General features: G+C 39.6%; 1 protein-coding gene across 48 annotated transcripts in view; it reads right to left on the bottom strand.

Moving 5' to 3' along the window:
* PTPRD (protein tyrosine phosphatase receptor type D) overlaps window positions 1-25,086 on the bottom strand; it is a 1,767,834-nt gene that overhangs the window by 1,553,131 nt on the left and 189,617 nt on the right. For all 48 annotated transcript variants that reach the window (XM_078384988.1, XM_078384990.1, XM_078384987.1 and 45 more), the window contains exon 2: window positions 1,804-1,843. The gene's annotated coding sequence lies outside the window, so the exon portion shown is untranslated. The remainder of the gene's footprint in view (window positions 1-1,803; window positions 1,844-25,086) is intronic.

Here is a 25,086-nt window from a genome sequence, read left to right as displayed (position 1 = left end):
GTGGAGCTGCACTGCTCCTTTGGAGACTTTTGTTGTCTTATTGATCTCTGGGTGGCAATGTAGTGGATCCCTACCACCTTTAGCTGTACATGGATAAGCAGAGGTCTTTCGCCACTTGAGGGAGTGCCACTTCCAAAAGCATGGTAACTGCATTGCCAATTTTGACCCTAAGCTGCTTTTTTTACAACTCCACATGTCCATAGTCCTTAAATGAATATTTGCTCAGCCAAATTAATTGAACTGCCATCCACTGTCCTATTAAATGCAAATAATTTCTCAAGCACTACCCATTAGAGTTGCAGGACAGCTCACTGAACTTGCCAGATTTTCCCTTACATTCTTTTTGGACCTCACATTTCCAGCCAAAAGCCATATGAACTGTGTGGGGCAAGAATTGATTGTTTGTCTTAGGGACTTTGACAACAGCACAGACATCCCTGCATGTGTATTGTACAACTTCATGTCTTAAGTCAGCTCCCTCTATTTTATTTTTCTGAATTTTCAGAAGAAACAATGAACTATAACATTTATAATTAAATGTTTAATTAATAAAATAATATTTGCTGCCTGCAGTTTTATCAAGGGGAAATATCTGTATCATGGGCTTGGACTCATTTTGAATTGCAATGTTATCTTCAAAACCATACAAACACATTTTTTTTCATATGAAAATTCTGCACACATTTATTTTTGTCTTATTTTTCAGTTCTATCATGTTTGCAAACCCATGCTGAATCTCTTCTGTAGAAGTACATTAGAATGGTCTCCAAATACAAATCCAGCTACGTACAGGTGAAACAGCAGAATAAAAGTGTCCCTTGATAATAACATTTGCAAGAAAAAGGGGACAAAAACAGAAATTATTGCATTGGAAAATAAATTTTAATGGCCTTACTATTAGTGGGGAAAGACATTCCAACATATGAAACAGTATGACAAAACAATTCTCTCTATGCCTTTCTCTCTTTTAATCTTTCTCCCTCAAAAGGTATTTCAAAATTGCCCCAACTCATTTTTTAAAAAAATATCCATTCTGAGGAAGAGAGAACAAAACATACTGAAGACTGTGACAAGTATCCTGAGAAAGAACCATTTTCCTTGACTTATATATTACTATTTTCAGACCTAGAAGAGCAATACTCCACTGGTGAAAGGTCCTGACAAATGTGACAGCTTGAACATGTATGTTTAGTTTAGCAACCTCAGTGCCACCAATTTCCTCTTCCTCCCTTGCAGTCCACATCTCACATTGTAAAAAATGTCACTAGACTGAAAGGCAGGAAGAAAGGATGACACATTTGGACATTCAAGCATGCTGGCTTCATTTCACATGATAACAATTTGGGCAAACAGAACAACTTGCTGACTTTTTTTTTAACAGAGCAACTGAAGGAAAGCTCAACTTAAAGCCAAAGTCAGAATGTTATCTAACATTTTAGATAACAATGAGGAAAGTCTTTGAAAGCACTTGAGCTTCTTATGTTCACTAAATTATTGGACACAGAAAAAGCCCTTGGATCAAACTCTTTATTGTTTTGGCAACATCAGTTAATCTGAAAGTAACACAAAATTCTGGCCTCATGTTACGAAAATACAAGAGATACTCTGGAGTTATATGAAAGTCTGCAGTAAGTAAGTACATGAGAGTCTACAGTCCTCAGTTTGTATCAGAATAATGTGAGCAGCATAATTTAAAGTATTCAGCATCAAAAAGATAAATGTAATCCATGTTTTTCATCAGAAACAATCAGATGAAATGCATACAACGTAATATTTAAGTTTAAAATCATGTTAAATACTCACCAAAAAAGGAGTAAGAGTACAGTCCACTTTCTTCAAAAACCTGTAATAGTAAATAACATTTTTTCAATATATAAAGACCTATACTTACAAATAACAGGAATATAATTCTTTATCTGTGAGGAACATTTACATTAATTAAAAACAAATATGAAAAGTGCAAATTTTATATAGCTAGCTATTCTACTTAATAGAAACCAAGAACTTTTATTTAGTTATTTAAATGTTTCCAGCTGTTGGGCCCCCAGTTGGGTGAATCTTCCTCAAAATATCTCCCAAAGCCTCCTGGACAAGATTTGGGAAGGTCCCATAGGATCAGCTTCTGCCAGAAACTGCCTCCGTCAAACTGTGCCATTTCACCTTCTCTCTCCTTCCACAGGCTAGCTTGCCTTTTTATTCTCTAATCTTTCTACTCCATTCCCTGACTTCCTTCTCTCCCCAGTACAAAGGTTTCTCTGATCTTAATTCCCTCCTTCCCCTTTCAGCTTCCTCATAAGATATAATTAATTTCTCCCACTTCTTACTTCATGGATTCTCCATGCCGGGAGGGAGAACTCTCTGTGTCTTTTTAGCCTCCACATCTCTGGCATCTACCACCCCTCTCTGAGGCATCTCTTCTTTATAGATCTCTCCCCTGCTTCCCCACCTTTTCTAACTGTTCCTCCACTTCTTGTACCTCTATCTCCTTTCCTTCTGATAGGTTGCTCTCCTCCTTTTTCCTGTCTTTCCCTCCTGTACCTCCAAACCAACCCCCTCTGGCAACTTGGTCTCTTATTCCACTAAGGCTCCTACTTTCTGTGATGGCATTCTCTCGGTCTTCTCTGATATCTCTTTGGTCTTCCCTCCCTCTTTCTCATTCATGGGGGTTGTCACTTCGGGTTGGGAGGATACCAAACCGGCCATCTTTCTCATAATCCTGCTAAGAAATTGGAAAGTGTTAAGGACAACCATGGTTGGTGGTTATCAATCTGCAAGAGGTGGAACTTGGGAGTAGAGATGGGGGTATTTCTATATGAATATACCCCCACAGGTGGTTGTGACCAACCACTCACAGTTCCACCACTGCCACCAGCTCTGCAGTCCATTCCTATTGCCTCGTAGATTAGCCAGTCCTGGCAGAAGGTGGGATGATGAGCCTCTCTGCCAGGTTGCAGAGTGGCTAATCCATCGTGAGTAATGGAGAGATAGGAAGGCTCTGTGGAGCTTGTGGCATTGGCACAATTGTGAGTGGTTGGTCTGGCCCCAGGGGGCCAGACTCTCATTATCTGCACTCGTTATCTGCACTTTGGGAGTAAGGCATTCCCAGGAACAGGATCTTGGCAGGAAAGTCCTCCTGCTTCCTCCTTTAGAGGAATTTGGACCTAAGTCCCTACAGCTAAGCTCCCAGGGCCAAGGAGAACTATAGGAAGTAATGTCTACTACTGGGTCTTACACAAAGAAGAATAAATTATTGGAGTCTTCGCAGTCTTAGAATGAGGATCTGCACCTGCCTGAATGGAAACACAATGCAGACAAATGTGATTTAACATCTTTTTCATATTTTCTCCTTACACTCCTGTCTTTGCATGAAAACCCTTTCATATAAGGGTGTGTATGAAAACATTTTTCCCTCTTTGCTGATCTCTCCCCACCCCCAAAGCATTAAGTAAATTAACTGCTCAACAGCTGCTACCTTTCCTGTTTAATAAACTCATAAGAGACACATAACAGCCTTTGTGTCAAAAGGTACGCACAGATAGTTTGCTTTACAACCATCAGTAGGCACACTTATTCCCATCTCCTCAGTTATGTGCTTTTGCCTCTGAAATAAGAATAAGGGATGGGGAATTTCCCAAAATTCATTATATTACCATTTTACAAACTAAGCTTTTAAAAGTCCTCCTTTTGCTTTGTTGGATTAAAGACAGATTATAAATTTTTAAACAAGATTCATGATCCATACTGCTCTGTTAGTTTTTGGAAAAGTACTCTAGCATACTGCACCTACTATTAAAGCTTACTTTTTAAAAAAATTAAAAATACTATAAGCACCAGAAATGTACTGTATCTAACTTGCAGGATTTTTAAAAGGGTATTGTGTTAAAATGGAGCTTTGGGTGGTTTGCTCTGGTCCAGGGGAATTAATTTACAGGTCGAAAAAGCATTCAATTCTGCTTGCAACGTTTTTAAAAAGGTATATTCATCCCGTAGGGCAGTGGTTTCCAACCTTGGGCCTCCAGATGTTCTTGGACTTCAACTCCCAGAAGTCCTGGCCAGCAGAGATGGTGGTGGAGGCTTCTGGGAGTGGTAGTCCAAGAACATCTGGAGACCCAAGGTTGGGGAACACTGCCATAGGGGAAACTATGCAGCAACCTAGAGCACAGTGTCATCAAGAGCAAACATTTGGTTTGTCAATCAAATTCAGGAACCAACAGTCAGTTCTTTTCCTGACTGAGATAGAAGGCTAAACTGGACACAACATGAGCATTCATGGTTAGGGATCATGTGTGGGCTCATGTCTAATGTAAAAGACCCCAAATTAAAAATTAGATGCTCCCACTGAACACAGCTCTGAACTAGATGTAGTAGGTTTACATGCTATAAACCAGATTGCAGTCTCTAGGAAAATCAGGACTATGGGTTTCCGACCTACGAGCAACTGCAAGGCAGACATTAACAATGACCCAAATCCAGGGAGGCAGTGATAAAGCAGGGTTGGGGGTGAGACCGCTTTTTCCTGAAAACATACAGTAGATATTGCACTAGAAAAGTTAAGAAGCTTGTGCAATGTTGGGAAAAGGAAGTGCCACACTTCTAGTTATGGCATGGAGTGTGTCAGATTCTGAATTAGCTTGCATTTTGCTGCATAATTACCAAAATATTGTAACAAATCGTTCAGGAAACTGTCTGGATTTATGGCTGTCACTCAGATTCAGTATGTGTGGGAGGGTAATCCATAACTATTTCTCAAGCCTTCCAGAGCTCTCAAAATTTACCATTCCTGTTGCCCAAACCATGTGATGGCAGCCCTCTATCTTCTACACAAGCCCATTTCCTTTTACCATATCCAATGGAAAATTATGTTGTTTATATAGAAAAGGAGCCCAAGAGTCATGAAATCCAATCTTCTGCCTGACCAATAGGTAAAGCATCCCTGATAAGTGACCATCAAACTTTCAGTGGAGGACAGCCCACCAGCCTCCAAAGCTATCTAGTCTGTTGTCAGAGTTCTTCATGCTAAAATATTCTTCCCAGTAGGCAAAATCTCCTGTTTTGTAATTTGAATCTATTTCTCTCAGGATTTGCCTTCTGAACCTTCAGGAAACAAACTTGCTATTTCATCCACATTACCACCTTTCAAATATTTGAAGATGACTATTGTATTATCTCTCAATCTTCTCTAAGCTAAATACAACCACCTCTTTCAACTGTTCCCCACCATCCTGGTTGTCCAATAACATTAACAGGAGAAAGACTTATTTCAAAATGGTTCAGAAGGTTGCTTCGGAATGCTGGAAAATTTATTAAATCTATATCAGACAGTTTGTCCATCTAGCCCAGCCTTTACTGACAGGGTCCGTATGGCCAACTGGCAAATTTGAAGGAGACTACAGAATGTAAACAATTCTTTACACGCCAACTGATAAGATTTGTTATGTGACTTATACAATCCTGATTCAGCCTATACAGTGGTGCCTCGCAAGACGGGTGCCCCGTTTAATAATGAAACTGCATTACAATGATCTTTTTGCGATCGCAATTGTGATCGCAAAACGATGGTCTGAATGGGGTTTTTTCGCTTTGCGATGATCAGTTTCCTGCTTCGGGAACTGATTCTCGCAAAACAACGATTTTAAAGCAGTTGATTGGCAGTTTCAAAATGGCCGCCGGGAAAAAATGGCTCCCTGCTTTTTTCTGGGACGGATTCCTCGCTGCACAGGCCGCGAAAATGGCCACGCTATGGAGGATTTTCGCTGGACGGTGAGTTTCAAGCCCATAGGAACACATTAATCGGGTTTTAATGCGTTTCTATGGGCTTTTTATTTTCGCATTACGACATTTTGTTCTACAGTGATTTCGCTGGAACGAATTAACCTCGTAATGCGATGCACCACTGTATTTCTTTCATGTTATGTTCATGGCCATTGTAAAAAAGTGTTTGATAATGGTTGATCTAGAGACTGTGTACTGTCTGCTCTGACTAGGACTGGCTATCTAATTAAATAGGATAGTGGGATGAAACTGGATTCTGGGCTAATGCATATAAAAGTGACACAGAAGAGAAACAGACTGACTCAACCATCCTTAAGGTAAAGGTTAAGGTTCCCCTTGACAATTTGTCCAGTTGTGTCCAACTCTAGGGGGTGGTGATCATCTCCGTTTCCAACCCATAGAACTAGTGTTTGTCCGTAGATAATCTTCCATGGTCACATGGCCAGCGTGACTAGACACAGAATGCCATTTACCTTCCCACTGAGGTGGTATCTATTTATCTACTTGCATTTTTGCATTCTGCATACTTTCAAACTGCTAGGTTGGCGGGAGCTGGGACAAGCGACGGGGGCTCACTTTGTCACATGAATTCGATCTTACGACTGCAGGTCTTCTGACCTTGCAGCACAGAGGCTTCAGCGGTTTAACCTACAGCACCACCATGTCCCTCAACCATCCTTAGTCCCTTGCTATTAACATGTTATTACATATTCCTGCAAGGAACTAAGGATGCAGTATCTCAGGCTTCTTTTTATCTTTGCAGTACTCTTGGGCAATAGGTCAGGCTAAGAAATAGTGACCTATCTAAGATCACACACTAATCCAGGTCCAGCATACTAATCAGCATGTTGTACTGTCTTACGCCAAGTTTTTGCAATTCTGAGATGTTGAAAGTGCACCTTGTGAGGCAAAACCCCAAGATCATATGCTAATGTCTACTATAATATTTTTGAACTTTCTAACAAGGTGCCAAACCCATAGATGCAGCACCTATACAACAATCACACTACTACTGCTGCAGCAGCTCCAACCACCTACTTGCCTGGTAATCTGCTGGAGAAGGGAACACTTTTCTCACAGAATGCGCAACACAATTTAAGATGTCATTGCTATAAATCATATAACTTTTTCAAAAGCAAATTTAGCTTTTTTTAAAAATTTGAAAGTTAACTCTGGAAATGAACCATTGTTACTTTGTCTATTATGCTCACCTAGTACACTCACCTAGACATGTTTATCACCACCTTGGAAAAAATAGGGGTATGGATTTGTACTCTGTGTGTCTGAAAAAGTTGATTTTCATCCATAAAACCTCATGCTGATCTGTTAGTCTTTAACATGCTAAAATATTTTGTCTTTCCCCTTCTTTTCTTCTGCCAACTTATTCTGAAAGCTAATTAGTTACAGTTGCCTGCCAAAGTAATTGCCACTATAATTATCATGTATGTCTTTAAAAAAAACAAATCTTTACATTCCCATTTTTCAGAAGTAAAATGAAAGAGTAACTTTGGGTGACTTAAAAAAAACATTTGAAAGAAATTATTGAACTCTGGTACACAATATAGTCTCCTCTATCTACTTCCTCATGACCTCAAAACCCACAACAGAACACAAGGCAGCAGCAAAAACCAGCACTTGAATCAGGTGATGTTCTTCCTCCACCATTTATTGAGACCATTCATCCCAAAGTTATAAAAGTAACTGAATAGTTACTATGCAGTAGTTATTCCTTGTTATGTTACAATCATATGCAATGCAGTTTTGGGGAAAGGGGTAGTTAAATACAAATGTCATTTTAAAAGCTGTAAGCAAAGTTATAGCTAGGCACAAACTGGAGCCTGACATCTATGATCCAAAGATATGTGAGCTGAGACTTTCATTGCAGTATATACTACCAAGGTAATCATGCTTAATAACACAAATAAACTGCTACCTATACTGCTATTTAGTTGGTTCAAACACTATTTGGTTCAAACCAAATTTGGTTCAAACCAAATAGTTTCTCTTTCCAGTATGTTATTGCTTCAAAGCTTGTTACCTTAAAAGAGGTATGGTTCCCAACCTTTCTTTCTAAAATGTGCTTTTCAGAAAAACAGTGTCCTGTCTGTATAGAAGTGAGATTTTAGATAAGTTTTTTTTTTTTAAGTTGGCATCTTTGGGATATGAATTTGAGACAGACCTAATATTCTTGGTTTTTTCTGTGACCTAAAATCAATCAGTGTGGAACACTTCACACTTCATTTCCTTTCATTCATTTCCCAATCCATTCTCTACCAAATTCGGGGCCTGATCATGTTGCTGGCTGTCTGGAAACCTTTAAACCACATACCCGGTAATCTGCTCCCTCAGTCATGTGCTGTGTGAACCATGATGTGAATATGTGTTCTGGGGATGGACCATCAGTATAATAACTCCATGACCCTTCACTTCTGGCTTAAATTTTCATTATATTCCATTTACAACTGCTTTATACTATTTAATATATTTTCCTTTATTTTTCTGTATTTTAAGAGTGTTTTGGACTGTTTGGAAGATGAGGCACATCTAAAATAGTTCAAATAAATAATGTAAACCCACGCAGAACTAAATTGACTGTGGTCATATGTGGAGGACAGAGACTGCTTGATTTGTATTCCCGTTTTTTTTAAATAAAATTTTCCTAAACACATATTTTAATTCTGTACTCAGTTAAGTGTTTTAGCTTCCAATTCTTGATTTTCAAAGTCATTCCAGTAAGGTAGCAAGCAATAGCTTTTCATACGACTCAGTGGATAAAAATATCATTGTTTTCTATTTTCATATTCAAAATTACTATCTAGACTGCAGTCCTGTGTATAATTATATATGTGGGCTGAACTGTAGCCAAAATGTTTCTCTAAGCTCATCTGAAGTTCTCAGGGAACAAAATCTCATTGTGGTGGGTAAAATCTATGCTAGTTTTTTGGATTTGAATTGTCCTGCTTAATACAAAGAACAAGAGAAAACAAAACAAAACAAAACAACACCCTAATGCCAAATGCAATATGTTTATTTTCTTTATGGGGCTATAAAACAGCATCACATCTTCAGCCACAAAGAAAGAAAGGGTGATAAAAACTATCTTGGTTTGTTTTTCTCAAATGAAGCCAGCAGTCAATGCTCTCTGTTTTTAAAAGTGAAAACATGCATTTGCAATGCTATTTAGAAATCAGATTTAAATGAGAACATGATTAAGGGTTAGGGTTGCCAGATGTCAAGCAAAAGGAGGACATGTCCTCCTTTTTAGCCTAATGTCCTCCGTCAGGCAGGCAAAGATAAAATGTCAGGCTTTTGTATATTTTATGTTATAATTTTGGATGGGAGGGGGAGAAGTGGAAGGACCCCCTTCCCCCTGGCTTTCCCCACCACCACCTGCCTACCCACTCCGGTATTATGAAAAAAAGAGCCTCAATTGAATTTATTTTTTAACATGACTGTTTTTTTGGTTGGTTCACTAAGAGACATTTATTGGCAGCTATTGTAATAAAATTGTATTGATTGTGGGTTTAATCTGGAACGATTCAAATGAAACATTCAATATGTCCTCCTTTGTCCTCCTTTTTGTCTTTCTATGTCCTCCTTTTAGCACCCGTGTATCTGGCAACCCTATTAAGGGTATTATTTACAATCTTGTAGAGAAGTCAAAACCATCTCTACTTGTAAGGGAGCCCCAGAAAGTTAGGTGGAATTTCAAAGAAAGTGTTATACAGTATCCATATCTCAAAAATCCAAATAAAGAAATTATATTAATGTAGAATCTCTCTTTTTCTTGATAATGAGTTAATAAAATAATAGCCCATTATTTTATTTAAAAAGGACTGTAGTTTAGTATCAATGTATTTTAAAAACTCTTATAATACTGTGGTCCCAGCCCACCCATTCCTGAAGTCTTCTCTACTTTTAATTTGTTAGTAACATCTATCTCTTCTTATCTATCAAATCTTTATCCGCCTCTAGAAGTTTAGTCCCCAGTTTTTTCTCAACATATTCCCCAATCTTTTCTAACAAAATATTTTCCAGTGTATATAATTTTTGAAAATAATGCCAGAAAACTTCCAATTCCTCCTTTTTCAGATTACACCTTTGCTCTCTTTCATCCTTAATTATTACAACCAAACTTTCAGCTTGTTTAGATTAAGTGGCTCTAGCTAATGTTCTCAGATTTTTATTACTAAATTTAAAAAATTTCTTTGTAAATATATTAAATTTCTCTGAAAATTTTCCATTTCAGTAGTCTCCATCTCTTTCCTTTTCACTTGTATCTCTACTAAAATCCTTTTATCTCCACCCTTCATATATTTCACCTAACAAAGCATGATCAGTTACCTTTATAATACCTGTTTCAAAACTCATAACTCTTGAGATGAAGTCTTTAGAACCAAAAATGTAATATATCCTAGAAAAGCTTTTATGAACAAAAAGTATTATTTTTTCTTATGATTTTTTAAATTGTTTCCCCAATTTAACAAACAGCCATGAACATCCTCAGATTTAAAACAGATCATATTTATTAAAAATACCAATCTTGCTTATCTTGAAAAACAATGATTGGTTCCATCCACTTTTTTTATTTGGAAGGCATCCAGGCTGCAGGGGCTGAAACAATGTTCCTCAAAAAAGGCTTTTCAAAGGGGTAAAACAGTGATTTTCCTATAAAGTTAGTGTGTAAAAGGCTTACTCTCAAGAGCACTCCAAAGTAGATACAATGTTGTAGCTTTGTGGGCTGGGAACAGAAACTGTTTGGAGGGCAATGAAAGGTCCCCAACTCCTGGTCTGTGGCTGGTGCCTGTCCATGGCCATGGCAGGACCGGGCCGCGGAGACAAATCTCCTGCCCCCGCACACATTCCCCCCATGGACTCCACCTGCATGCACAACCCACCCGCCCAGCCACCCACATGTGTGCCCCATGAGCGCAGCCTGCCCACCCACATGACCACACCTCAGCCATCCACAAGTGCCCCAGCCCACCTGCAAGCACCCCCACCCATCCCCCACACACTGACCCTGCCCCCCAAATGGTCCATGGTTCAGAAAAGGTTGGGGACCAGTGCTCTAAACCATCTTGACTGCTGTCAATGGTATCGCCAACATTCAGGCTACTCTTTGCTATGTAAAGTTTGACATCCTTTTCCCTGCTGGCAATGCAGGTACAATGCAGCAATATTAGGCCATTTTCTGGCATTTGGAATTGTGGGTACAGGAACACATTTCACACACATGAACCAGAGGTTTTTTGAAGAACTGGATTATATTAAAAAGCATTCATGTTACAAAGTCATTTGTATGGTATGCCTAGTGGCTAGAGTGCTTTGCATTGGAAGCCCTTGGAAAAAGTCACCTTTCTAAATGGAGATAAAAAATCATAGTATATATGTGTGAAATGTAGTTGTCTATGGCTCTAACCCTTTAAAATTAGCTTTAAAAGAGCAGGGACTTCACATTGGCAGTATCTGTGATCTAATGACCTAGGTAGGCAGATGAACAAAACCATCCACAAATGCAGATTCTGATCAAACTAATTGGAAACACGATTCACTTAATGGGATTCCATTGTGTGCAGAATCTCATACAAATCCTACAAGTAAAAGGACTGTAAGGAGAATAATTGCACATGAACGAGACAACAAAACATGAACACTATCACAAAGATGATCCAAAGCTGTCAGAGCCATATATTTATTTATATAACTTATAAGCCGCCCACACTACCCAAAGGTCTCTGGGCAGCTTAAAATAATTATAATACAGTAAAAAGATAAAACAATTAAAATGCAATTAAAATATATACTCTAAAAATTGCCATCAGACCCACAGTTGATGTATGTATACCTTCCAAAAGTTTCTCCCTAAAATTTTAGTTCTTTTTAATTGCAAGAAGCAGCAAAATATTCCGTTTCTAAGAGGTATTTGAAATTGAAAAATAGAAGTGCTATAGTTTATTTGTGTAGCTTGCCCCTCCCCTGCCTCTCAGCAGCTATTGTTGTATTTCCTGCTGACAGTGCATTTAAAATCCTTTAATGATCCAATTGCTCTTGAAAACTGCACAGCAACAGACACAGCACAGACCTAATTGGTGTGTCTGATGAAACTGGATGCTCATCTTCACTGCACTTTTTCTTTTTTGTCATTGTTTGAGGGATGAGAAAGCAGGAGGCACAACTAGTGAGCAGTATCAAACATTTTAGAAATATTTCATTCAGCATTTCTTAATTAACATCTAGCATACCAGTATCTTCTTTGCTATCAAATATCAAAGGGCAAATGCTGGTCTTCCTAGCATTCCTCTCTGACTCCAGTGCTACTTGAAACCAAGTAACTGTTTCTAAATACTGTTTCCTCTGTAATTCATGTTGAAATCATTTTTCAATGCACATCCAGTTCCCATCAATGTAGAGACGTGGTGTGCATCCAGAATGTCCAGTTAAACATATATTCTCAGGGATATTTGGTTAACAGCACTTTTCTGTTCTAACATCTTCCATAAGGTTTTGTGCTCCAGTTAACTCTACCTTTGGTTCATTCTATTTTTCTAGAGAAGACAACCCAATAAATATTCCACAGCTACTAACAGCAGTGTCAGTAGAGATGGCATCAATCAGCAAACAGGGAATTATCTTCCTCCCATGCTCCTCCTCCTCATTCATACTTCCCTACCAAGCAACATCATACCATAGTTTAGCCCTGTCTTTCCCATTACATGAAAAAAGAGAGGCACAAATGCCCAGCCAGAAGCTGGTAGCATGACTAGCAGGCTCATAATAGCTCATTCCAGTCTGAATTCAGGCCATGACAGTACTGAGATGACATTGGTCGCACTGCAAGATAACCTTTTAAGGGAGGTTGACAGGGGCAGATGCACCCTGTTAGTATCCTAGATCTCTCACCATCTTTTGATACAGTTGACCACAGTATCCTCTGGACAGGCTCTCTGAGGTTGGGATTGGGGACTTAGCACTGAGCTGGCTCCAATCGTTCCTCAAGGACCCTGTCCAGAGGGTTCAGCTAGGGGAGGAGGTGTTGTCACCTTGGACCCTTCAGTATGGAGTTCCTCAAGGATTGGCACTATCCCAGATACTGTTTGACAGGTCTCAAAGTCAACCTAGGGAATTGTTCATCGCAATTCAGTGTATAAGTTGTTACAGAATCAGATTTAGTCAAGCAACATGTAACAAAGGAGCACAGCTGGGTTAATTGAGGCAGCTGTGTGACAACCAATTTGATTGGAGAATCCAAGAATAAAGCTAGCCAAGCTTTCAGACACAAACTGTTGGGTAATTTGGGTGGTTGGTTGGTTGTTGTGTTGCTGGTAATCGTGTTGCTGTATATTCTGCATCGCTGGATGAAGACTTGCCATATTGCAAGGAGAAGATCCTGGAAGAAGACTATCTCTGTGGTGAGAGGAGAAGACTTCGTGGATGCTGGACTATTTACATTGGTAACAATCTTGGGTTACTGAAACTGTAATTTACCATTGCTAACTGAAGAACTACTGTGAATGACCAGGACTGTATAAAGACCAAGAGAAGCTGTATTTACCCCTGTATATATGGACTTTAATGTAAATAATATTTTCAACACCACAACAGTGTCTGTTTGGTTTAATCTCTGGGCAGTTCACTTCACCATTACGCCCCTGGCGTAGTCTGGTAACGCAGCACCTCTGTCAATTGGTTATGGGCCCAGACAGCGCACCAGACTGCATCCAGGTATAAATTTAGGAAGTTATTGAAGAAACTGCTGACCAGAGAGAGCCAAGTAGTGTGGGCTACAGTCTGTGGTGAAAATGGCCAACGAAATGTCTATGGCTGGACTGTGCATAAAAAAGTTGAATGGGGAAAATTATGCAACTTGGCAGCAGAAGGTTCAGTTGCTATTGCAAAAGGAAGCATTATGGGACATTGTAGAAAATCCCCCAGCAGTCCTAAATGAGAGGAAAAAGAAACTAAATGCAAAAGCTCTGGCTATTATTGGGTTAACTCTAGAAGACCGTCTTCTTATCCACCTGAGAGGCCAAAACTCAGCAAAGCAGGCATGGGAGGATTTGAGGAGACTCTTCGTAAGAGATAACGTTGGAAGCCAGATTCAAATTGCCAGAAAACTTTTCCGAACTAGACTGAAAGCTGGAGGGTGTATGCTTCAACATTTAGAGGCAATGAAGGCAATGTTGATGGACTTACGAGAAAAGAACATCACATTTACAGAAATACAAGAAGCATTTATTATCCTGTCTTCATTAGATGAGTCATATGATCAGCTGGTGACCAATTTAGAAATTCTTCCTCAAGCAGAGCTAACAGTAATTAATATAACGAGCAAACTTTTGGAAGAGGAACAAAAGAGAAAAGATAACAAACAGCTCCGAGACTCCAAACTCACTAATCACCGTGATAAGCTGAAAGAAAGTGAGGAGGAGGGGGACACAGCTGCAAGCATTCATTCTGGAAAACGCTGTTTTTCCTGTGGCTCAAGAAAACATCTGATGAAAGACTGTAAATTTAAGAAAGGAAAAGAAAAACAAACCAGACGCAAGAGAGAAACACTAAGCCTGACTGAGGAAATTTATAACTCTGAACAGGGAGAAGAGTGGATTATCGACTCAGGAGCAACTGCCAGCATGTGTAAGAGCAAACAGCTAATATTTAACTACCAACCTGTATCCAACCAACAAGTATGCTTAGCAAATGGTGTTAGTGCTAAGGTACTGGGAAAAGGTAAAGTGAAATTACCTCATATTGCTAGACCAATAGATGTTTTACATGTTCCAAATTTGAAGCATAATTTACTTTCTGTGAGTTCATTAGCAAAGAATGGGTTTGTTAGCACTTTCTATGAGGAGAAATGTGTAATAACTAGCAAGAACAATGAAAAATTGAATTGCTATGCTAGAAACAATTTATATAGGCTAAACTGTACTAAGGCTAACAATGTCTATGAAAACAAATGTATACACAAAGATTGTATTCATTTATGGCATCAAAGACTAGGACATGCAAACTACAAAACACTGAGAAAAACAATTGAAAACTCAGTAGGAGTTAATTTAAAGCAATGCAATGAATATGTGAATTGTCAAGTTTGCCAATTAGCCAAGAGTAAGAAAGCTCCTATAATGAAACATAGTGATGTACAAGTGAAAAATATATTAGATTTGGTGTCAGTTGATGTAATTGGACCCAAAAGTGCATCATTAGGAGGAGCCAGATACATTCTCTCTATCCAAGACCAAAAGTCCAGGTTTGGATACTGCTATCTTATGAAAGATAAAAGTGCAGTACATGTAGAGTTTGAAAAATGGCTCAAATTTGTAGAGCGCAAAACAGGGAAAAAGGTTAAAGTGGTACAAACTGACAATGGAACAGAGTTTACAAATGCCAAATTTCAAGCAATATTAAAGAAAAATGGTATTACTCACAGGAGAGCCGCTCCCTATACACCTACTCAGAATGCCTTTATTGAAAGAAGGGGCCAAACTCTGCAGAACATGGCTGAGGCAATGATTAGGGGGAGTAATCTATCAGAGAAATATTGGGGTGAAGCTACACTTTGTGCGAATTTTTATATTAATATTCTTTGGCACAGTGGAATAAACAACATACCCTACACAGTTTGGACTGGGAGAAAACCAAATTTAAAATTTTTACACGTATTTGGATCTCCTGCATGGGTTCACATCCCAAAAGAAATAAGGAGAAAGGGAGAGAAGAAAGCCAGGTTGATGTATTTCCTTGGATACCAACAAAATAGGAGAGCATTTAGGTTTGGGTTGCCAAATACCAACAAACTTGTAATAAGTAGCAGTGCTTCTTTTAATGAGCACAGTAACTGGGACAAAATATGCAAACCCCCAGAAACAATAATTAAATTGCATGAAAGGAATGAAAGTAGTGAAGATAGTGCAGATGAAAGTGACTCACAAACAGAGCAAGAAATAAAAAGAGAGGTAGAACCTGAGGAAATGCAATCAGATAAAGAGATTCCATCCAACTCAGAAAGGAGGGAAACTCTAGAGGAGGACAGAGAATTACCTAGGAGGTCTAGCAGAGAGAGAAAAACTCCAGACAGGTACAAGCCTGAGACCTATTACTGTCTCAATGTGGCTGAACCAGAGACATATGATGACATATGTAATATGCCTGAGAAAGAACAAATAAAATGGAAAGAGGCAATGGAGAAGGAGTTAAATTCATTAAAACAACTGAAAGTTTATGAGGAGGTGAAACTGCCTGAAAAATCAAAAGTAATTGGTTCCAGATGGGTATTTAAAAGGAAGGTGGATGCCGATGGTAATGTGAGGTATAGAGCAAGGTTAGTGGCAAAAGGATATGCACAAACTTCAAACGACTATGATCAAGTTTTTGCACCGGCTCTAAGACCAGAGACATTGAGATTTGCTTTAACCTATGCAGCCAAGCATAATCTCATGACCAGGCATGTTGATATAGAAACAGCCTATTTATATGCTGACCTGAAACACATAATTTATATGGAAATTCCACCAGGAATTGAAAGTGAAGGTAAATGCTGGATATTGAAGAAAAGTCTATATGGTCTCAGACAAAGTGGCCATGAATGGAACCAACATTTAACTAAAACTTTAAAAGATAATGGTTTTGTGCAAGGAAAGGCTGACCCTTGTTTATTCATAAATAAGAGAACACAAGCTATAATATTAGTATTTGTGGATGATCTAGCCATATTTACCAAAGGTAAGAAAGAGGCTGAAGAAATAATCCAAATGTTAAAGAAACATTACAAATTGAGAGATTTGGGAGAAATAAGTAACTACTTAGGAGTAGAAATAGAAAGAAGCAAGAAAGGATTTAAAATAGCCCAAAAGAGCAAAATATTAAAACTCCTAAAACAGTATAAGATGGAGGATTGTAAAGGTGCAGCAACTCCTATGAACATAGAGTTTGAGAAAGAAGATATGAATGGCCCGGAATGTGATATTGATGTCTATAGGTCACTGATAGGCAGCTTACTATATTTGAGCAGATGGTCAAGGCCAGACATCTCTATAGCTGTAAACCTGCTATCAAGGAATGTAAGCAAGCCGAATGAAAGGCACATGCAATCAGCAAAAAAAGTACTTAGGTATTTAAAGGAGGCACAAAATAAAAAGCTAAATTTAGAACCAGTGGGAGAACTGTCTATTACTGCTTATGCCGATGCAAATTATGGTAGTGATTTAACAACCAGAAGATCAACATCAGGCATGACTGTGCATTTGGGAGAAAGTTTAATAAGCTGGAAGACAGCTAGACAGAAATTTATATCGTTGTCTTCTGCCGAATCTGAGTATGCAGCATTATCTGAATTGTGTACAGATCTAGTATTCTATAAACAATTGGCACAAGATCTGGGTGTGAATATAAAATCACAAATAAAGGTTTTTGAAGATAATCAAGCTGTCATACAGATGGCAAACTCACCAAATGTAAGGAACAGATCTAAACACACAGATATCAGATACCAAAATGTAAAGCAAAGTATAGAAAATGGTTTAATTGAACTGGTATACTGTGGAACAGAAAACAATAAAGCTGATTGTTTGACTAAAGTATTGGGGCCAACTAAACATAATAAAGCATGTGAAATGTTGGGAATGATATAATGTATGTGAATGTAAGAAGAACTCGGTATATGTTCAAAGCAATGTACAATGTATGTAACAGAATTGCTATAAACAATTGGAGGAGATTGACAGGTCTCAAAGTCAACCTAGGGAATTGTTCATCGCAATTCAGTGTATAAGTTGTTACAGAATCAGATTTAGTCAAGCAACATGTAACAAAGGAGCACAGCTGGGTTAATTGAGGCAGCTGTGTGACAACCAATTTGATTGGAGAATCCAAGAATAAAGCTAGCCAAGCTTTCAGACACAAACTGTTGGGTAATTTGGGTGGTTGGTTGGTTGTTGTGTTGCTGGTAATCGTGTTGCTGTATATTCTGCATCGCTGGATGAAGACTTGCCATATTGCAAGGAGAAGATCCTGGAAGAAGACTATCTCTGTGGTGAGAGGAGAAGACTTCGTGGATGCTGGACTATTTACATTGGTAACAATCTTGGGTTACTGAAACTGTAATTTACCATTGCTAACTGAAGAACTACTGTGAATGACCAGGACTGTATAAAGACCAAGAGAAGCTGTATTTACCCCTGTATATATGGACTTTAATGTAAATAATATTTTCAACACCACAACAGTGTCTGTTTGGTTTAATCTCTGGGCAGTTCACTTCACCATTACGCCCCTGGCGTAGTCTGGTAACGCAGCACCTCTGTCACTGTTTAATATCTATGTTAAGCTGTTGGAGGAGGTCATCAGGAGTTTTGGAGTAAGGTGTCATCAGTACGCTGATGACACACAACTCTATCTCTCCGTTTCCATTTCTGCAATGGATGCCATTCAGATGTCTGGTTGCAGTACTGGAATGAACCAGAGCTAACAGGCTCAAAATGAACCAGGACAAAACAGAGATTTTGCTGCTGAAGGAGACCTGATAGGTTATGGGGGAATGGTCCCTAGGCTGGATGGTACCCCCCTCAAGTTTAGAGATCAAAATGTGTAACTTGGGCATTCTTCTGTACCTGGTTCTTTCTTGGGAGTCCCAATTTCAGCCATGTCCAGATCAGCCTTTAACCAGCTTAGGCTAATCGCCCAACTTTGCCCCTATATAAACGATGACTCCCTCAGGACTTAGGTGCAGGCCATGGTTATCTCCCAGATTGATTAGTGCAATGCTCTCTACATGGAGCTCCCCTTGAAGCTGATCCAGAGACTTCAGCAGGTTCAGAATGCAGCAGCCAGAGTGATGGTTGATGCAAGTAAATTTGACCACATTACTCTGGTTCTGGCTCACCTTCGCTGGTTACCCATAGCGTCCTGGATCAGGTTCAAGGTTTTGACACTCATATACAAAGCCCTCCACAGTTTGGGCCTATAGTACTTGTCGGAGCATCTCTCCTTAATGTCATCTGCCCTACCCACAAGATCATCCCAGTTGAGGCTGCTCTGGATGGTCACTCTGAAGGAGGCCCATAAAACCTTTACAAGAGGTAGGGCCTTCTTTGCGGTAGCTCCAACTTTATGGAACCAGCTTTTGGAGGAGCTCCACCTAGCCCCCTCCCCGCGGACTTTTAGGAAGCAGTTAAAGACACTGCTTTTCAGGGAGGCTTTCCAAACCTAACCCAGCTGACCATCTTCCTCCCCTTTTTTTCTTTCCGATCCTCTTCTTCCCTCCCCTCTTTTCTTCCATCCTCTCTGGGATTAGTTGGTTTTTGAGGGTTATTGCTCTTGGTTTTAATATATCTATTTTTATTTTTTATTTTATGAGTTGTAACCTGCCCAGAGTAGTGCTATGACACTAATGGGAGTAGGTTACAAATTGAATGAATGAAGGAAGGAAGGAAGGAATGAAGGAATGAATGAATGAATGATAGATAGGATAAGATTATTTACTGGCTAAATTCACATTTGTACCTGGAACAAATTGTTTAGCCAGAGCATTCAGTGGGATACATTCTCCCTCAGCTCTATAAACAATTCCCTTAGGAGAGGTTAGAAGAGGGTAGGCTGGCTGCTAAAGAGAACATAGATTATCTCCAGGATTGATTACTGTAATGCTCTCTACCTGGGGCTACCCTTGAAGTTGACTTGGACACTGCAGCAGGTCCAGATTGCAGCAGTCAGGCTGCTGGTGGATGTGAGTAAATCACATCTCCCTAGTTCTGTCTTGCTTGCACTGGTTACAGGTTGCATTCTGGGTCATGTTCATGGTTCTGATGCTCACCTATACAGGCCAGAAAATCACCAACAAGAAGTCCCTGCCTACCTGCCTGTTTCTCCTCTTCTCCCTTCTCTACACCGACCTGTAAGGGGGCAGACTGGCCTGGCCAACTGACCCCAGGAGTGTGGTGCTGTGCCTCACAGGGAGAAGAGATCCACATGGAGACTGGTGTCAGTCAGCCAGACTCCCCCCACAATCCATGGTACATGGGCTCCAGCAGCTGGTTGGTCAGCTCCCACCACACATGGCCCTGCCTATCCATCCATGGTCTTTCCACATGAAGCTCTCCCAGGGAAAGGTACGCACCTACTTGGCTGGGGGAAAGCCACCACCACCAACATGGCTGATCCCCAATGCCACAGTCCTTGCTTCTCTCCACCACTGCCAGCCGTCCACAAGCCAAGGAGCACACCCACCTCCTCCTCCCCTTGGCCAGGAAGGCTGCCCTCCTGCCCCTCAGCCTGGACCACCCTCACTGCATTCTCCCCTTCATCCAAGTGCTCTGGAGCTGCACATGCCCCCCCCCCTTGATGTTATACATGGGTCTCTCAAGACATCAGGTGATTATCAGGAGTGTAACCTGAGCTAATGGTCCATGACTTAGGGTGTGCAATACTTGCCTTGCCCCGGGTGCTGGCAACCCGCACTACACTACTGCTTGAGGGGTGTGCAGAAAATATTTCCTCAATTTTAACCATTGCTAGGAGGTTGGTGTCCATGCAGTGAATGGGTTTGGTGCTGTATTAACTTATTTTATTCATTATTTCGATGTACTTCTGACACTATGAAATTCTGAGGAAATCTACTGGCTATATAAGTCAAAAATTAATATTGAAATGATAGACATGATGATCTGTACTAGCACGTCGAGCAAAAACAAAACAGAAATAAAAAATTAAGATGGCTAAAACATTGCGGCACCTTGAAGACTAACTCCTATATTTCAATGTGAGCTTTTGTGGACAAGTTATCTCAGCCATTTGCTAGATCTTCTCTTGCTCACATGGTGGAGCATAAAGTGTTTGAGGTAGTGGTCTATGAAAGCTCACATTAAAATATAGCGGTCTTTAAGGTGCAAAAATGTTTTTGCCTTCATAATTTTTTTAATTGTTGTTTTCTTTTTGTTTGACATAACATTGAAATGCATCCACCAGCAGGTAATTAATGCATTCCACTTCTGAAACTGGCCCAGTGCCTTTCCTTTTACTAGTACATATAACAGACAATGCGGAACAAAGCAACTGAGGTCCTCCACTTACTCCTGCTCATAGGGTGAGAGGTGTTGCTTCTCAAATGTGCTGCCAAAGTAGGCTGAAAGCCCAGTTGGAAAATGTTATCTAGTAAATGCCTTCTATGACGGTCCATAGTAAGAGTACATAGGTATCATGAAGTGTATTCAGTTATTTTTTGAAGTGGGGGGCGGGGTCACAGGAAGAACCCTAACTGCTGAATCAGCCCAACATTTTAATTGTCACTCCATTCAGGAAACCAGCTGGAGATATTTATTATGCACAGAGACTTAACATTCCTTAAAAAAGAGCAGGGAATAGATTTACAGAAAGTGGGGGCAATCTATTTGCTCAATGCTAGATCCTTCCTTCCCAGTACAGCCAATAATAAAATTTGACTAAATGGTAATCTGAGAGGACTAAAAGGTCACCATCGGAGTGTGAAAAAGGGAAGTTAGATCTAACTTCACAGTAACTTAAGTTATTTTTTTGGTCCTCTCTACTTCAGCCCTCCACGCTACCCAAAAATCTGCCAAGAGAGGTTTCCCATGGCAGATTTTAAAAACTTGGGGCGAGACTGTGGGGAGGGAAGGGGAATTGCTGTCATTCCACCGATTACAGTACTTTTGTCAGCAGAATGCCAACCCTTGAATTTCCAATTTTTTGAATTTCCCTATTTTCCAATCCACTTTTCTTGAATTGCCGTGTAAGGAACTCTTATTACTGTTCATCTGAATAATACGTAACTATAGTTACAAGTGTGTATTTTCTTAGGGTGGGGATTGGGAATTCTCATTCTTTTGCCCTTTAACAAGGACCTAAGAACTATGTAACTGTGTCGTTCTATATGCCCAGGAGAGCTTTGCTTGCATAGTTAACTGGTTTGAATTGCAGATTCAGCAGTATGAAGAAAAACAGGGTTTTTTTTAAAAAAAACACTGGTAGACACTCTTGGGCAAACCTAAAATAGCACTTTAGTTCCTGGCTGACACATTTACAGCTCTGTATTATCATTTTTTAAACAAATGAAATTTACTGTTCTAAAATATGCATTTGAAAAGGTCAATTAGGCTGAAGAGAATTTATCTAACTTTCGATTTATTAACATATAGCATATAGTAAATATTTCTTAAAAGTACAGTGAGATACCTTTCAAAAGTACTTGGCATATTTTTATTGTTCCTCAAGAAAGGTTATTTCAAAAGTCCTAAAAGATCATGATGGGAAGACATTTCTACATCCAAGGTAGCCAAAACTCTGGTAAAAGGAATAGCAATACACCCTGTGGGGAAAGGTGTGAAATATGTGAAATATATGAAATAGAATGTGAACTTCTTTGGTAGCTATCAGTCCTAGGGAGATATTTAATGAATTATCTAACTGAAATAAAATGTACTGGGCACCTTTCCTCAAACTGTGAAACGTTGAAAGCTGTTCAAAAGGGTTCACTTCTGGGTGGAAAAGTTAAAAAGAAATAAAAAGTGCTTATTTAAGTGCAAAGCTGCTTTTTAAAAAAATGCAACTGTATTAAAAACAACATATTTTCTCATCTGGTCTGTGTAAACCTGGAAAGCATGTTTGGTTTTACTAATGTCTGCTTCATACAAATTAGCAATGTACACTTTTAGGTGCAATCACAAATTCAAGATATGGCTTGTCATTTCTTTGTAATTATACACCATGCAGATCAATATCTGATATCTACTTTAGGGCAGCATGAACACAAGGACAGTTTACTTTAAATGTGACTTGGTTTCACATGCTTGTATTCAGAAGTACATGGCACCACTAGTAGTTTTCCAACTTGTTTAGAATTTTATGGACACACTCATCATGTATTAGATATATTGAATGTATTTTTTAACTTGCACCACTCTAGCTGATCAAATAAGCATTGCCATGATCACTCAGACCATACCTCTACTTCTTCCGCATCACCTTGCAGTTTGTATGCCACTGCTTGTAAGGCCTAATAAACATGGGAGGATACTATGTCCTTTTGATAACATCAGCCAGTTACATTTAGGTGTCATTCACATGGATACAGCATTTTACTTCTCCTGAATAGGGGTGTAATGAGTACTTGAGAACACACTCTTTAACAGTGATTTTCCAAATCTTGTCCTGTTGAGATCTCCCACCAAGACCTAACCCCATATCAGCAAGCTTTCCTGGCTTCCTGAGAAAATGGTATTATGTTTTTATTGAGTTTTGTTTTTCATTCTTCACTCATTTTTTCCATGCAGAAAACTGCTAAATAATGGGCACCTTAATGCCTTTCCAGTGAATCCTGAACAGGAAAGATACAATTCTGCACAGGAATTGTAACAATCCTGTGGGACCTGGCATTTTTTCTGGAAAAAATGAACATAAAACCTCTGAGACAGCATGTGCAATTTACCCAGGGAATTCCTCTACCATTGATTTCTCTTCGAGATTGAAAAACACATGATTTGCACCCCTATACCACAATCACTTTTCATTTCAGAATTCAGACTGAATTAGCACTCCAGTATAGGATGTGGTGGCACTGTGGGTTAAACAGCAAAGCCTCTGGGCTGCAAGGTCGAAAGATCAACAGTTCGAATCTACACAATGGAGTGAGCTCCCGTCACTTGTCCCAGCTCTTGCCAACCTAGCAGTTCGAAAGTATGTAAAAATGCAAGTAGATAAGTAGATTGAAGAGCCTCGTGGCGCAGTGGTTAAAATGCTGTACTGCAAGCTAAAACTGTGCTCACGACCTGGGGTTCAAATCCCAGGTAGCCGGCTCAAGGTTGACTCAGCCTTCCATCCTTCCGAGGTCGGTAAAATGAGTACCCAGTTTGCTGGGGGGGCAATGTGTAGCCTGTATAATTAAAAATTGTAAACCGCCCGGAGAGTGCTTGTAGCGCTATGGGGCGGTATATAAGTCCAATAAATAAATAAATAAATAAATAATAGGTACCATCATGGTGGGAAGGTAACAGAGTTTCATGTCTAGTGATCATGTGACCATGGAAACTGTCTATGGACATACATTGGCTCTATGGCTCTTGGGATAAGCACTGCCCCCTAGAGTTGGACACGACTGGACAAATTGTCAAGGGGACAGGACATAGTTCCCAGAAATCCAAGTCCTTAGTCTGCTTGTCTACAGCAAACCATATGCGGGCTTTCTTGTGCATCATCTTTAGGAGAGGCTTCCTTCTGGGACAACAGCCCTGGAGACCAATCTGATGCAGTGTGCGGTGTATGGGCATATGGTCTGAGCACTGACAGGCTGACCCCCACCCCTTCAGCCTCTGCAGCAATGCTGGCAGCACTCATACGTCTATTTCCCAAAGCCAACCTCTGGATATGATGCTGAGCACGGCCACTCAGCTTCTTTGGTTGACCATGGCCAGGCCTGTTCTGAGTGCAACCTGTCCCCTAAGGGTCATACCCTGCCCCACTCAAAACCATCATATCCTGCCCCACTGAAAACATCACACTCAATGTGATCAGGACATATGCATCCAGTAAAGAACTGATATAGGTGATCACACAAACCAGAAAGCAAGTCTAAACAATGCAAATAGAACCACTGCAATCAGATGAACAAAATTTGCTGAATACTCCTAGAAAAAGAGCAGGTTTACTTGCAGTTACAGCATGTATTCAACAGGAAAAACATCAAGGTCAACAATGAGGACTACAGTCTAAACACTGGGACAATCGTCTGTCTCGTCATGCTCTTAGTTGGTTTTAACTTTGTGCATTATTTTACTTTTTGCTTTGTTATACACACATTAAAAATGTGAAACACTGCAGGTGGAATGTGAAGATTAAATACAGAATAGCAACATAAAATTTCAGTGAAATGATATAGTAATTAATGTGCAGATATACAGCGACAATTGCTTAGTACTTAAATACAGTCTCTTCCTGAATAATTTTGTTATTAGCAGAAACTAGCTCAGCTCTATTGGAAAGGAAGATTTTAGGAAGATCCTTGTGTTGCCTATATCTAACCTTTATGCAGATGTATGATAATTGCAGACAAAGGCATATTTTAGACCTGTTCTGAAACAATAATGAATAAAAGGACATATGGCATATCATTCTATGACAAATTATTGATTCTAAATCTTTTTATCAACATAAAGGAAGCCTAATTAAATTAGCCATGTTCTTCAGCATTAAAAGATTAAGTAGCTGGGGGGCATAATTAAAGAACAAGGCCCAACAGGGATTGGTTATCTCACCCTCTGGATTGGTTTTACTGTTATGCAAAGCATTTATTGGGGAAAGTTACAC

The sequence above is a fragment of the Pogona vitticeps genome, chromosome 2 (genome assembly GCF_051106095.1).
Source record: "Pogona vitticeps strain Pit_001003342236 chromosome 2, PviZW2.1, whole genome shotgun sequence".
In the NCBI taxonomy this organism is placed as follows: Eukaryota; Metazoa; Chordata; class Lepidosauria; order Squamata; family Agamidae; genus Pogona; species Pogona vitticeps.
The sequence above is the reverse complement of the archived record's forward strand: the minus strand, read 5'-3'. Positions and strand labels throughout refer to the sequence as shown.